Genomic DNA, 16019 nt, shown 5'->3' with positions numbered 1-16019 from the left:
CAGGTTTCCACCAGACGTGACGCTTGGCATTCATGCCAAAGAGTTCAATCTTCATTTCATCAGACCAGAGAATCTTGTTTCTCATGGTCTGAGAGTCCTTTAGGTGCCTTTTGGCAAACTCCAAGCGGGCTGTCGTGCCTTTTACTGAGGAGTGGCTTCCGTCTGGCCACTCTACCATAAAGGCCTGATTGGTGAAGTGCTGCAGAGATGGTTGTCCTTCTGGAAGGTTCTCCCATCTCCATAGAGGAACTCTGGAGCTCTGTCAGAGTGACCATGTGCTCTTGGTCACCTCCCTGACCAAGGCCCTTCTCCCTGATTGCTCAGTTTGGCTGGGCGGCCAAACTTCTTTCATTTTAGAATGATGGAGGCCACTGTGCTCTTGGGGACCTTCAATGCTGCAGAGATTTTTTGGTACCCTTCCCCCAGATCTGTGCCTTGACACAATCATGTTTCCAAGCTCTACGAACAATTCCTTCGACTTCATTGCTTGGTTTTTGCTCTGACATGCACTGTCAACTGTGGGACCTTGTATAGACAGGTGTGTTCCTTTCCAAATCATGTCAAATTAATTGAATTTACCACAGGTGGACTCCAATCAAGTTGTAGAAACATCTCAAGGATGATCAATGGAAAGGATGCACCTGAGCTCAATTTCGCATCCCATAGCAAAGGGTTTGAGTACTTTTATACTTTTTAAAGAATTTGTAATAAATTTGCCAAAAATGCTAAAAACCTGTTTTCACTTTGTCATTATGGGGTATTGTGTGTAGATTGACAAGGACATTTTTTTTTATTTAATCCATTTTTTAATAAGGCTGTCAGGTAACAAAATGTGGAAAAAGGGAAGAGGTCTGAATACTTTCCGATTGTACTGTATATATATATATATATATATATATATATATATATATATATATATATAAAATGTGATGTATAGACATTTTGGACAGTATATGGATAGAATATGTAGTATATCTGAAGAATACGTAGGATTGAATAGAATATGTACAGCAATAGCCAAAAAGGACAGGCCTTGACTAGAATATCCCCAGTCACCTTGGTCACTCAACTGAGACTGCTCTTCTCTGTGTCACAGAGGCTCTCCGCAATGCCAAATCAGACTCTCTCTCCTCTGTATCCGCTGCCTTTGACACCGTGAACCATCAGATCCTCCTCTCCACCCTTTCAGGGCTGGGCATCTCAGGCTATGCACACTATTGGATTGCATCCTATCCGGCAGGCCACTCCTACCTGGTGCCGTGGAGAGGATCTGTGTCTGCACCATGTACTCTTACTACCCCCAGGGCTCGGTTCTAGGTCTTCTCTTCTGTCTGTACACCAAGTCACTCGGCTCCGTCATATCCTCACATGGTCTCTTCTATCATTGCTATGCGGATAACACTCAACTACTTTTCTCCTTCCCCCCTCCTGACACCCAGGTGGCGACACGCATCTCTGCGTGCCTGGCTTGTATGTCACCCCCCCAGAGTGCAAAGAACCTTGATGTAACCTTGGACAACACCCTTTTGTTCTCTGCAAACATCAAAGCAGTGACCTGCTCCTGCAGGTTCATGCTCTACAACATCCGTAGAGTACGACCCTACCTCACACAGGAAGCAGTGCAGGTTCTAATCCAGGCACTTGTCCTCTCCCATCTGGACTACTGCAACTCGCTGTTGGCTGGGCTTCCCTCCCCCCTGCAACTTATCCAGAACGCAGCAGCCCACCTGGTTTTCAACCTTCCCATATCCTCTCATGTCACCCTGCTCCTCCGCACACTCCACTGGCTTCCAGTTGAATCTCCAATACAAGACTAAGGTGCTTCCCTACTGAACAGCAAGAAGAACTGCCCCTCCCTACCTTCAGGCTATGCTCAAACCCTACACCTTAACCCGAGCACGCCATTCTGCCACCTCAGGTCTCTTGGCCCTCCCACCCCTACGGGAGTGCAGCTCCTGCTCAGCCCAGTCCAAGCTCTTCTCTGTCCTGGCACCCCAATGGTGGAACCAGCTTCCCCCTGAAGCTAGGACAGCAGAGTCCCTGTCCATCTTCCGAAAACTGAAACCCTACCTCTTCAAACAGTATCTTAAATAATCTTGCTAAATGTATTATTGTTAATTTAAGCAGATCTCCCCCACTTCTAGCTCTGACTCTACTGACAGCTACACTACCGGTCAAAAGTTTTAGAACACATACTTAATATAGGGATTTTCTTTATTTTTACTATTTTCTACATTGTAGAATAATAGTCAAGACATCAAAACTATGAAATAACACATATGGTGTCATGTAGTAACCAAAAAAGTGTTAAACAAATCCAAACATTTATTTATATTTGAGATTCTTCCAATAGCCATTCTTTGCCTAGATGACAGCTTTGCACACTCTTAATTAATCAGTTAATCAAATGTCTACACAGACCATTTACATTGACCTCTTTTTTTTGCACTGACATTCTTGCACCGGCTCTATGCACAGTCACTGAACTCTACCTAGACACTCACATACGCTACTACTACTGACAATCCAACACACACACACACACACACACACACACACACACACACACACACACACACACACACACACACCCACACACACACACACACACACACACACACACACACACACACACACACACCACACACACACACACACACACATACTCACACACTGCATACGCTCTCACACACACAAAACACACACACATGCATATTGACGCCAGACACACACACACACACTCACACTACCTCGTACCCCTGCACATTAATTCTGTACCGGTATTGTTATTTTATTGTGTTACTATTTCCTTTTTTTCGTATTTTTGCTATTTATTAAACATTTTCTTACTTTGGAACTGCATTGTTGGGAAAGGGCTCGTAAATAAGCATTTTACGATAAAGTCTACACCTGTTGTATTCGGCGCATATGACAAATAACATTTTACTTTTAGGTTCTAGATAGCACCTTGGATTCACTAGATTCCACGACCACTTTACAACTTATTTCCTTTTTTGTTCGCCACTGTAATCCATTCCTTCTCACTCTCATTTCCACTCGACGTTCCATCAGTTTCAAACAAAACATACGCTTCTGCCATCTTCCTGACCATGCAGCCGGATTCCACCCTATCAGTGCATTGCCCACCTCGTTTGATGGAGTACCAAATCAAATAAAATCAAAGTTGATTTGTTTCGTAAACAGATTAGTAGATGTTAAAGCAGGTGCAGCGAAATGCTTGTGTTTTTAGCTCCTGCATTGAATACCCATTGTAGCCTGCTGATCATGCCGATGTTTTGTGCCATAAGTCTACCCTATTTATCTGATTTGTTAAATGGGAAAGCCAAAACTATAGGGTTGGATTATTATACATTAATGTATTATTATTATACAATCATAAAACAAGAAGTTGATGTGAATCAAAATAATACCTTATTTCCCCAAAGTTGTGTTGCATCCTATCATGATGGAGAGAAATTGCAAAGGAATATTTAAAAGCGGTTCTATATCTCCCTATGTATCCTAGGGAGTGTAGTTCAGCAAACGATTAAAGTTCACAGTAACTTTTGTAATATTCTGCTCCTGATGATAAGACATTTTAATCAGAACCTGCAGTCTTCTCTAGTGTATGTGAGACAAAATACTATTTACTAACATCCCAGCCAAACTGAATCTCATAAACATGTATCCTAGCAATTAGTCATGCAGTTGAAAATAATACATAAACAGAATAAATAAGCAAACAGATTCTTTAGGTAACAAACTTTTTATAATGAGGTTCGCACTTCGTTTTGAAGTGTTAGAACATGATATTATGCCTTTTCCTTCAAAGAACACATGGATGATTATGTGCAGATAAAAATGCTATTTTTGTAGGGATTTCAAAGTGAGCCAGGTTGCTGTGGTAACTAAAAGGACGTCTGGGCTCGGTGCTTTGCCCAGGTATTACTGGAAAGCTTCAAAGTAAGGAAGAACAATTGATGGTTTCTCCAAACCACAGTCAGGCTCTCCCACTAATGAGACAATTAAAAATGAATTATTGGACAGGAGAAGCAGGTTACTGCATTAAATCATAACAAATACTTTGAACTTCAATATGATTGAATATTATTAATTCGTCACAAGGGTTATTAGCTGCAATCTAAAGCCCATTGTTAAAGAGGGTAAAAAACACCTGTCCTAAAAGTCAACAATGGAATAGAATAAAAAGTTTGGCAATGTAGGGTGTACAATCTCAGACAAACCAAATGGCATATAATATACAGGATATGCTCTGTGCTCAAAGCATTAGCCTTCTATACTGAGGAATTTAATGTATCAGATGTATAAGTTATTGAATTAAAACAACACTGTACTCTCCCTAACATGGGCCGTAGATGTTGCCATCCTCACTTATCAACGGACAGTGCAGTTATTTTATATAAATATTTGCATGTGTGTTGGTTTTCAATATCTGAGCTTCAAATATAAATATTATCTGAGGTTACAAATCTAAGTAACACATCTCTCCACTGTCAGCACATCAGTTTTTTTATATATGCAATGCCACATCCAAGTCACTACTGCTTTGCTGTCAATCGCACAAACTGTGAGAATCACACATCAGATCATCTGATTTACTATCAATCACACATCAGATCATTACAGGAGAGGAAGAAGTCTTGTCACTCACATCCAACAGACATGTAAATTACCCCTACAGTATGTACTGTATTTCCAGAAGTCCCACTGCACTTTCTATAGCCCATAACTGTCAAAGCAACACTACTTCCCAGTACAGTAGCTAAGATATCTAAATAACCTAGATTGAGTTAGTCATACAGGTACAGCGTCAGGTCACGGAAGAGCAGTTCTCACATAATGATTTGCAGTTAATATTAGATTTCATCCCCCATGGGATTGTTGCACTGGAGCTCCTCAAGAAAATTACCTGCCAACTCTCCGACAGCAGAGCTATGAGCTATTTTTATTTATTACACAGTGACATGCTTTTAAATTCATAATTATTCTTACAGTGATGTTCAGTTTGTGTTTATACACTCTGTTGAACATGCATAAATGTAAAAACAAACACATATGTGGACCATTCAGCCAAAACAGGAAATAAAGGCGAGGAGTTGGGCTGTGCCTAATTCAAGCAGTGCTTTTTTTTTTTTTTTTGCCTGAACATTGATTAAAAAAAGTGAAACTCAGATGATTTAAATGCACAAAAATCTTATTTTGACATTACTTCAAAAGAGAAGCATAAGGAAGAGGTGGCCACTCTGCCAAGAGAGAGAGGAGCAAACAGATGGGTTTTACATAAACAGCACAAACATCAAGAACACTGAGCTAAAGAGCTTGGCAGTCTCAGCTGAAGAAACAGACCAGGGAGGAATTGAGAGGCTTTAATGAGCTGCTCTGTCCTGTGATGAACATACTGAATGTGCAAAGACAAACTATTAGCTCTTAAAGAGACATTTATGGTGGCCTTGACTGCCCAAGAACCAACTGGTGATGCAAACATATTTGTTGACAGTATATACCAATTAATACCATTTTGGGTTTAAATTAGAATGAAGTTGTTAGTTATTTGGACAAAACTCTTTTCTGTTTGTTGCTTTTAAAGGATTGTACAGATTTACCGAGTATTTATTTGTCAAGATAGGGACCTTTACATGTGAGTCAATAATCCAACAAATGGAGCCAGTTGCAGACAGACGCTAAGAAACAGTACATGACAGCAGAACAAAACCACACTGGTTAGAGTAACACTGTCTGTAAGATACCCACTGTTCTTTGGGGTCTAATAAAATAATGAATAAAAAGTTCATCACATCATAATCGCTCCTAATGGCCGGGTGGCTGGATCAGTTGGTGGAGGAAGGAGATGGCAGTAGCCTGTCAGGCATCAGAGAGACATGAGGATGTGTCCCAAATGGCATCCTGTTCCTATAGTTCTGTTCCCCTGCTTTTGACCAGGGTCCATTTCAGACGGCGCCATGGCGTGAGGAGGACGTCCACAGAGACTGTCATCTCAATCATCTCTCTCACCATTCAAAGTCTGATCATTTACAGCCCATCTTATTACACCCAGGCTCAGCGCTGGCCCTAGGCGCTGGCCAAAGTTTTGTTCACAATACGACAAACATAGGCTCATTTGGTTCAGGACAACCCAGGGTATAAAGCATGTCATCCTTGTAACTGTGGCTCAAACATAGTGATCATAAACGTTGATACTGTAAATAACATGAGTTTTCAAATATGGAAATGTGGAGTGCACATTTGAACTCATCGGCCTCCCGAGAAGCGCAGCGGTCTAAGGCACTGCATCGCAGTGCTAAAGGCATCACTACAGATCTGTGTTCGATCCCGGGCTGTGTCGCAGCCAGCCGCGACCGGGAAACCCATGAGGCGCTGCACAATTGGCCCAGCGTCGTCTGGGATAGGGGAGGGTTTGGCCAGATGGGATGTCCTTGTCCCATCGCACTCTAGCGACTCCTTGTGGAGGCCGGGCGCATGAAAGCTGACTTCGGTCGCCAGCTGTACAGCTGTTTCCTCAGAACACATTGGTGTGGCTGGCTTCCGGGTTAAGCGGGCACTGTGTCAAGAAGCAGTGCGGCTTGGCGGGTCGTGTTTCGGAAGACGCATCTCTCTCGACCTTCGCCTCTCCCGAGCCCGTATGAGAGTTGCAGCGATGGGACAAGACTAACTAACGTACGCTAACCCCATTCCGTACAAATGTGCGCAACATTCAAACGAGGCTGCAAAGAAAACTAATGGGACTGTAGCGACTGTGTTGACATCAGAATCTGGGGTGTGAACTGCGTTTCTATTCAAGCGTTGATTGACATGGTAATGGCTCTATAGTATTGGAAAAAACTTGAAAAAACGGACCCCTTCAACATTTACATTTACATTTACATTTAAGTCATTTAGCAGACGCTCTTATCCAGAGCGACTTACAAATTGGTGCATTCACCTTATGATATCCAGTGGAACAACCACTTTACAATAGTGCATCTAAATCTTTTAAGGGGGGGGGGTTAGAAGGATTACTTTATCCTATCCTAGGTATTCCTTAAAGAGGTGGGGTTTCAGGTGTCTCCGGAAGGTGGTGATTGACTCCGCTGTCCTGGCGTCATGAGGGAGCTTGTTCCACCATTGGGGTGCCAGAGCAGCGAACAGTTTTGACTGGGCTGAGCGGGAACTGTGCTTCCTCAGAGGTAGGGGGGCCAGCAGGCCAGAGGTGGATGAACGCAGTGCCCTTGTTTGGGTGTAGGGCCTGATCAGAGCCTGAAGGTATGGAGGTGCCGTTCCCTTCACAGCTCTGTAGGCAATCACCATGGTCTTGTAGCGGATGCGAGCTTCAACTGGAAGCCAGTGGAGAGAGCGGAGGAGCGGGGTGACGTGAGAGAACTTGGGAAGGTTGAACACCAGACGGGCTGCGGCGTTCTGGATGAGTTGTAGGGGTTTAATGGCACAGGCAGGGAGCCCAGCCAACAGCGAGTTGCAGTAATCCAGACGGGAGATGACAAGTGCTTGGATTAGGACCTGCGCCGCTTCCTGTGTGAGGCAGGGTCGTACTCTGCTAATGTTGTAGAGCATGAACCTACAGGATCGGGTCACCGCCTTGATGTTAGTGGAGAACGACAGGGTGTTGTCCAGGATCACGCCAAGGTTCTTAGCACTCTGGGAGGAGGACACAAGGGAGTTGTCAACCGTGATGGCGAGATCATGGAACGGGCAGTCCTTCCCCGGGAGGAAGAGCAGCTCCGTCTTGCCGAGGTTCAGCTTGAGGTGGTGATCCGTCATCCACACTGATATGTCTGACAGACATGCAGAGATGCGATTCGCCGCCTGGTTATCAGAAGGGGGAAAGGAGAAGATTAATTGTGTGTCAACGCTGTATGTTACATCGTGACGTGTCATGGCATAACGTACAGCACGCATAAAGCAACTAATTCTGTCTTACAATCTCTCTCCACCAGGTGTAGCACTTCTTTCACTGTTGAAAAACAAGAAAGGGACAGGGACAGTGTAAGGGGGGATACCTAGTCATTTTTTGAGTCATCACTGCAAGCTATCATGACTCTCAAAAGCCTCTGTTTACTTCTGAAGATCACTTTAGCACCGCCCTAAAAACCCAATTCAAATTCGACACAAACCTTGAAATAGGTATGTAATGACACATTATATAAACTCTTTAAAGTGTTTTATTTACATTTTATTTACATAAGGTGATAAGTTGGACAGATCGAGTGAAAAAAGCCGTTTCCCCACACGACATCATTCCTCACAATCACGCAGTAGGTTTCGCTTCCCTACCCGCCATTTTTAAAAAGACCCGACGGAGCTCATTGCCTTCTTGAATCATGCAGAGATGGGCATCATGAGGGTCTCGTCATTGATTTTGTTGGAAAGGGATCAATTGTGCTTTACAATGGTATTGATATTACAGTTGATCTGGAAGTATTCCGTGTTTTGGGCGCTAAAATAAGGTCAATTGTACGGACCAGCGCGATGTACAAAAGTGAGTTAGTTTACGTTACCAATTTTATATCACGAAATTGGGGAGAAAAAGGAGTAATTGGACTCATGGGTGTGTGGTTGGCTTGTATGACATCAGTGGTATTTATCATCCTCAATGTCTCATCTTTCATTACACATCGACTTCTCTCGATTTACAGCATTTCCCTCACTCGGACAACAAATGTGCAAAAGTACCCCAATTAGTGAGAAGGATGGGGGCATGTTACTGTACGGCCACGGGGTTCCAATTTAGGTGCTTATCAATGACAAAATCTGCCATTTTCAACCTATATACGGGAGAACAAATGAGGCATTTTTGCAGTTTTAAAGCTAATTTCCTGCAATTCTTCACATTTTTTCCATGACTTATGAGTGAGTGTGACAAAATCTATGGGGGGACCCCTGGAGGTCAGGGCCCCTGGGCACTTGCCCTGTAATTTGACCATGATTACTACAAATTTAGATAGCTGGCTAGATTAACTTACCAGTCTAAAACATTTTAGCTGACATGGGTTAATTGAGACTGTCAGTGACTGACATAAGAGAGACAATGGTGATGGACAACCCAATTTCAAAATTAGACCCTGTGTAATTCTACTATCCTAATGCTCAACAGTAAGCCCTAAGTGACCGTTTATGTCGCTTCTTCCCAGGGCTGGCCCTGTCCACGCTGCACATCCAGGGGGAACTTATGGTGATATAATTGGATTCCATGTTTATTGTCATTGTTAAATCTGGCCTGGGACAGCATCTTGTCACGCTGAGCGGAACAGGTGAACCCAAGAGCAGACTCAGACGAGGAGACTGGGATGAGGTAACCAAGGTATTTATTGAAACACGGGGGGAAGATTGAGTGCAGGCCAGGGGAAGCTCGGGCGGGTTGCCGGAAACCGGGTGCGGAGGCTGAGGCTGGAGCGAGAGCTGTTGAGATAGGGTAAGCAGGTCCGGAGGGGAATCCAAGGGAGCGTAGAGTGGGGAATCCAGGACAGAGTAGCAGGACTGACGAGAATTCGGACCAGAGTCAGAGCGGGCAGAACTGTAGCAGAGAGGAAAACAGGTTCAGGCAAGGGAAAACAGGCACAACAGGAAGAAATGGCTAGAAACATGGACTGACTGAGCATAGATTACGATCTGGCAGTGTGGGAGTGGCAGGACTCACTATTTGTAGAGGTGTTGATTAAGGAACAGGTTGCAGCTGGTGGGGATCTGCTCTGACTCCAGCACACCTGTCTCTACACACAGAGCACTGGGGGAGTGGTGGCAGGTCAAGGAGACACAGGATGAGCACTAGAGGACTGACGAGAGGTCCTCAGTAGACCGGATGCTGGAGTGAGTAGTCGTGCTGTACTTCGCTCCGCGGGTAATATTACATTTCATTACATTACAACAGAATGATTTGATTTGATTAGCTAGCTAGCTAGCTACATAGTTGTCTTTGCTGTCTTTATATCAAGGATAAGGGTGTAGCTTTGAGAAACTGACAAGGTTAGCTAGCCAGCTGTATTCGTTCGCAGTGTTTTCCAAACGGCGTCAACACCACAGCCACTGCTAGCTAGCCAACTTTACCAACTAGCAGTACTGTAGAAACTAAATACATTACAACGGAACGTTTTGATTAGTGTAATGTTAGCTAGCTACATAGTTGTATTTGTATCAAAGATAAAGGTAAGATAAAGGTAAACGCAGCCATTGCTACCTAGCCAACTCTACCACTGTATCATTTTTAGTCAATAAGATTTTTGCACCGCGTAGCCGCTGCCACTCTAACGTGGTGGTCCCAGCGAGCACGACCCACGTGGAGTTCCAGGTCTCCGGCAGCCTCTGGAACTGCCGGTCTGCAGCCAACAAGGCAGAGTTCATCTCAGCCTATGCTACCCTCCAGTCCCTCGACTTCTTGGCGCTGACGGAAACATGGATTACCACAGAAAACACTGCTACTCCTACTGCTCTCTCCTCGTCTGACCACATGTTCTCGCATACCCCGAGAGCATCTGGTCAGCGGGGTGGTGGCACTGGAATCCTCATCTCTCCCAAGTGGACATTCTCTCTTTCTCCCCTGACCCATCTGTCTATCTCCTCCTTTGAATTCCATGCTGTCACAGTCACTTGCCCATTCAAGCTTAACATCCTTATCATTTATCGCCCTCCAGGTTCCCTTGGAGAGTTCATCAATGTGCTTGACGCCTTGATAAGTTCCTTTCCTGAGGATGGCTCACCCCTCACAGTTCTGGGTGACTTTAACCTCCCTACGTCTACTTTTGACTCATTTCTCTCTGCCTCCTTCTTTCCACTCCTCCCCTCTTTTGACCTCACCCTCTCACCATCCCCCCCCCCCCTACTCACAAGGCAGGCAATACGCTTGACCTCATCTTTACTAGATGCTGTTCTTCTACTAATCTCACTGCAACTCCCCTCCAAGTCTCCGACCACTACCTTGTATCCTTTTCCCTCTCGCTCTCCTCCAACACTACTCACTCTGCCCCTACTCAGATGGTATTGCGCCGTCGCAACCTTCGCTCTCTCTCTCCTGCTACTCTCTCCTCTTCCATCCTATCATCTCTTCCCTCTGCTCAATCATTCTCCAACAAACCTCCTGATTAGGCTTCATCAACCCTCCTCTCCTCCCTTTCTGCATCCTTTGACTTTCTATGTCCCCTATCCTCCCGGCCGGCACGGTCCTCCCCTCCTGCTCTGTGGCTTGACGACTCATTGAGAGCTCACAGAACAGGGCTCCGGGCAGCCGAGCGGACCTGGCATCTTTTCACTCCCTCCTCTCCACATTTTCTTCCTCTGTTTCTGCTGCTAAAGCCACTTTCTACCACTCTAAATTCCAAGCATCTGCCTCTAACCCTAGGAAGCTCTTTGCCACCTTCTCCTCCCTCCTGAATCCTCCTCCCCCCTCCTCCCTCTCTGCGGATGACTTTGTCAACCATTTTGAAAAGAAGGTTGACGACATTCGATCCTCGTTTGTTAAGTCAAACGACACCGCTGGTCCTGCTCACGTTGCCCTACCCTATGCTTTGACCTCTTTCTCCCCTCTCTCTCCAGATGAAATCTTGCGACTTGTGACGGCCGGCCGCCCAACAACCTGCCCGCTTGACCCTATCCCCTCCTCTCTTCTCCAGACCATTTCCGGAGAACTTCTCCCCTACCTCACCTCGCTCATCAACTCATCGCTGGCTACGTCCCTTCCGTCTTCAAGAGAGCGAGAGTTGCACCCCTTCTCAAAAAACCTACACTCGATCCCTCTGATGTCAACAACTACAGACCAGTATCCCTTCTTTATTTTCTCTCCAAAACTCTTGAGGGTGCCGTCCTTGGCCAGCTCTCTTGCTATCTCTCTCAGAATGACCTTCTTGATCCAAATCAGTCAGGTTTCAAGACTGGTCATTCAACTGAGACTGCTCTTCTCTGTGTCACGGAGGCTCTCCGCACTGCTAAAGCTAACTCTCTCTCCTCTGCTCTCATCCTTCTAGACCTATCTGCTGCCTTTGATACTGTGAACCATCAGATCCTCCTCTCCACCCTCTCCGAGTTGGGCATCTCCGGCGCTGCTCACTCTTGGATTGTGTCCTACCTGACAGGTCGCTCCTACCAGGTGGCGTGGCGAGAATCCATCTCCGCACCACGTGCTCTCACCACTGGTGTCCCCCAGGGCTCAGTTCTAGGCCCTCTCCTATTCTCGCTATACACCAAGTCACTTGGCTCTGTCATATCCTCACATGGTCTCTCCTATCATTGCTACGCAGACGACACACACTTAATCTTCTCCTTTCCCACTTCTGATAACCAGGTGGCGAATTGCATCTCTGCATGTCTGGCAGACATATCAGTGTGGATGACGGATCACCACCTCAAGCTGAACCTCGGCAAGATGGAGCTGCTCTTCCTCCCGGGGAAGGACTGCCCGTTCCATGATCTCGCCATCACGGTTGACAACTCCATTGTGTCCTCCTCCCAGAGTGCTAAGAGCCTTGGCGTGACCCTGGACAACACCCTGTTGTTCTCCGCTAACATCAAGGCGGTGACCCAATCCTGTAGGTTCATGCTCTACAACATTCGCAGAGTACGACCCTGCCTTACACAGGAAGCGGTGCAGGTCCTAATCCAGGCACTTGTCATCTCCCGTCTGGATTACTGCAACTCGCTGCTGGTGGGGCTCCCTTCCTGTGCCATTAAACCCCTACAATTATCCAGAACGCCGCAGCCCGTCTGGTGTTCAACCTTCCCAAGTTCTCTCACGTCACCCCGCTCCTCCGCACACTCCACTGGCTTCCAGTTGAAGCTCGCATCTGCTACAAGACCATGGTGCTTGCCTACGGAGTTGTGAGGGGAACGGCACCTCCGTACCTTCAGGCTCTGATCAGTCCCTACACCCAAAGAAGGGCACTGCGTTCATCCACCTCTGGCCTGCTCGCCTCCCTACCTCTGAAGAAGCACAGTTCACGCTCAGCCCAGTCAAAACTGTTTGCTGCTCTGGCACCCCAATGGTGGAACAAGCTCCCTCACGATGCCAGGACAGCGGAGTCAATCCCCACCTTCCGGAGACACCTGAAACCCCAACTCTTTAAGGAATACCTGGGATAGGATAAAGTAATCCTTCTAACCCCCCCCCCCCCCCCCAAAAAAATATATAGATGGACTATTGTAAAGTGGTTGTTCCACTGGATATCATAAGGTGAATGCACCAATTTGTAAGTCACTCTGGATAAGAGTGTCTGCTAAATGACGTAAATGTAAATGTAAATGTAGAGGGCGTGGCAGGAGCAGATGTGACAGTACCCCTCCCTCTACGGGCGCCACCTGGTGCCAGCGCACGGTATGGGCAGGATGGTCATCGATAAGCCGAGGGGGTGAAGGAGCTGCTGTAGGAGGAGACAGGGGACTGGAGCAGACAGGTTTAAATCAGGGACACATGGAAGGTTGGGTGGATCTTAACCTGTTATGGATAGGGGGCAGTATTTTCACGGCTGGATTAAAAACGTACCCGATTTAATCTGATTATTACTCCTGCCCAGAAACTAGAATATGCATATAATTATTGGCTTTGGATAGAAAACACTCCAAAGTTTCTAAAACTGTTTGAATGGTGTCTGTGAGTATAACAGAACTCATTTGGCAGGCCAAAATCTGAGAAGATTCTGTACAGGAAGTACCCTGTCTGACCATTTCTTGGCCTTCTTGATCATCTCTATCCAAAACAAGGGATCTCTGCTGTTACGTGACACTTCCTACGGCTCCCATAGGCTCTCAGAAGGCGGCAAAAAGCTGAATCGTGGCTTTGCAGGCCCTGGCTGAAAAACATTAGCGCATTTGGATAGTGGTCGGTCAGAGTACTATGAGACTGAGGCGCGTCCACGAGGCGACCCCATGTTTTTATTCTTTCATCTTTGAACGTAAACAACGACTCCCGGTCGGAATATTATCGCTTTTTTACGAGAAAAATAGCATAAAAATTGATTTTAAACAGCGGTTGACATGCTTCGAAGTACGGTAATGGAATATTTCAAAAAAAATTTGTCACGAAACGCGTCGGGCGCGTAACCCTTCGTCACCCTTGGATAGTGTCTTGAACGCACGAACAAAACGCCGCTATTTGGATATAACTATGGATTATTTTGAACCAAACCAACATTTGTTATTGAAGTAGAAGTCCTGGGAGTGCATTCTGACGAAGAACAGCAAAGGTAATAACATTTTTCTTATAGTAAATCTGACTTTGGTGAGGGCTAAACTTGGTGGGTGTCTAAATAGCTAGCCCTGTGATGCTGGGCTATCTACTCAGAATATTGCAAAATGTGCTTTCACCGAAAAGCTATTTTAAAATCGGACATAGCGAGTGCATAAAGGAGTTCTGTATCTATAATTCTTAAAATAATTGTTATGTTTTTTGTGAACATTTATTGTGAGTAATTTAGTAAATTCACCGGAAGTTTGCGATTGGAATGCTAGTTCTGAACGTCACATGCTAATGTAAAAAGCTGGTTTTTGATATAAATATGAACTTGATTGAACAAAACATGCATGTATTGTATAACATAATGTCCTAGGGTTGTCATCTGATGAAGATCATCAAAGGTTAGTGCTGCATTTAGCTGTGGTTTTGTTTTTTGTGACATTATATGCTAGCTTGAAAAATGGGTGTCTGATTATTTCTGGCTGGGTACTCTGCTGACATAATCTAATGTTTTGCTTTCGCTGTAAAGCCTTTTTGAAATCGGACAGTGTGGTTGGATAAAGGAGAGTCTTGTCTTTAAAATGGTGTAAAATAGTCATATGTTTGAAAAATTGAAGTTTTTGTATTTTTGAGGAATTTGTAATTCGCGCCACGCCTATCATTGGATATTGGAGCAGGTGTTCCGCTAGCGGAACGTCTAGATGTAAGAGGTTTTAAGGGAGTCTGGGAGTTTCAGGTGCACAGCAGAGGGGTTAATGACACGATCAATCTCAAAGGCACCAATGAATCGGGGGGCAAGTTTCCTGGAAACCACTTTCAAAGGCAAGTCCTTTGAAGAGAGCCATACCCTTTGGCCTGGAGTGTAGACTGGAACTGAGGCACGGTGACGGTTAGCTTGGGATTGGGTCCTGGCGGCGGCACGGTGAAGGGCAGGCCGGGCCCTCCTGCAGGTGCAATGACAACGGCACATGTGGTCATGTACTAAGGGCACCACTACCTCGACCTCTTGTGCAGGGAACAAGGGAGGTTGATAGCCCAGAGCACACTCGAAGGGTGACATACCTGACGAGGCATTGATGAGGGTGTTGTGGGTATATTCCACCCAGGGTAGCTGAGCACTCCAAGAGGAAGGGTTAGCTGAAATCACACAGAGTAGGGCAGTCTCCATCTACTGGTTGACCTGTTCGATCTGGCCGTTGGTCTGGGGATGATATCCAGATGAAAGACTAACATTAATACCAAGTGCTGAACAGAAGGTTTTCCATACCTGGGATGTAAACTGGGGTCCCCTGTCGGAAACAATGTCAGTGGGAATGCCATACAGTCGAAACACATGGGATACCAGCAGGTCCGAAGTCTCCTTGGATGATGGAAGCTTGGAGGGGAATGAAGTGAGCCGCTTTGGACAATCTGTCAATAATGGTGAGGATGACTGAGTTACCGTTAGATGGAGGAAGGTCAGTGATGAAGTCCAGAGCTATGTGTGACCAGGGGCGACTGGGTATAGGAAGAGGGCGAAGCAGACCAGAAGTGGGTTTGGTGGAGGTTTTGTTCTGGGCACAGACCGAGCAAGCTGAGACAAACTCCCGGACGTCTCTTTCCATGGTGGGCCACCAAAAGCGCTGACGCAGGAAGGTGACAGTCTGGTTCATGCCAGGGTGACAGGTGAGGTGAGTAGAACGGGCCCACTGAAGAATTTCAGAGCGAACTGAATCTGGAACAAACAGAGCCTTTCTAGGACCGTTACCTGAGTCAGGCTGGTTCTGTTGAGCCTGGCTAATGCGGGATTCGATCTCCCAGGAGACAGCGGCAAGGATGCAGGTGGATGGCA

This window comes from Salmo salar, chromosome 15 (assembly GCF_965601325.2).
Source record: "Salmo salar chromosome 15, fSalSal1, whole genome shotgun sequence".
NCBI classification, from domain to species: Eukaryota; Metazoa; Chordata; class Actinopteri; order Salmoniformes; family Salmonidae; genus Salmo; species Salmo salar.
Note: the sequence above shows the minus strand (reverse complement) of the source record.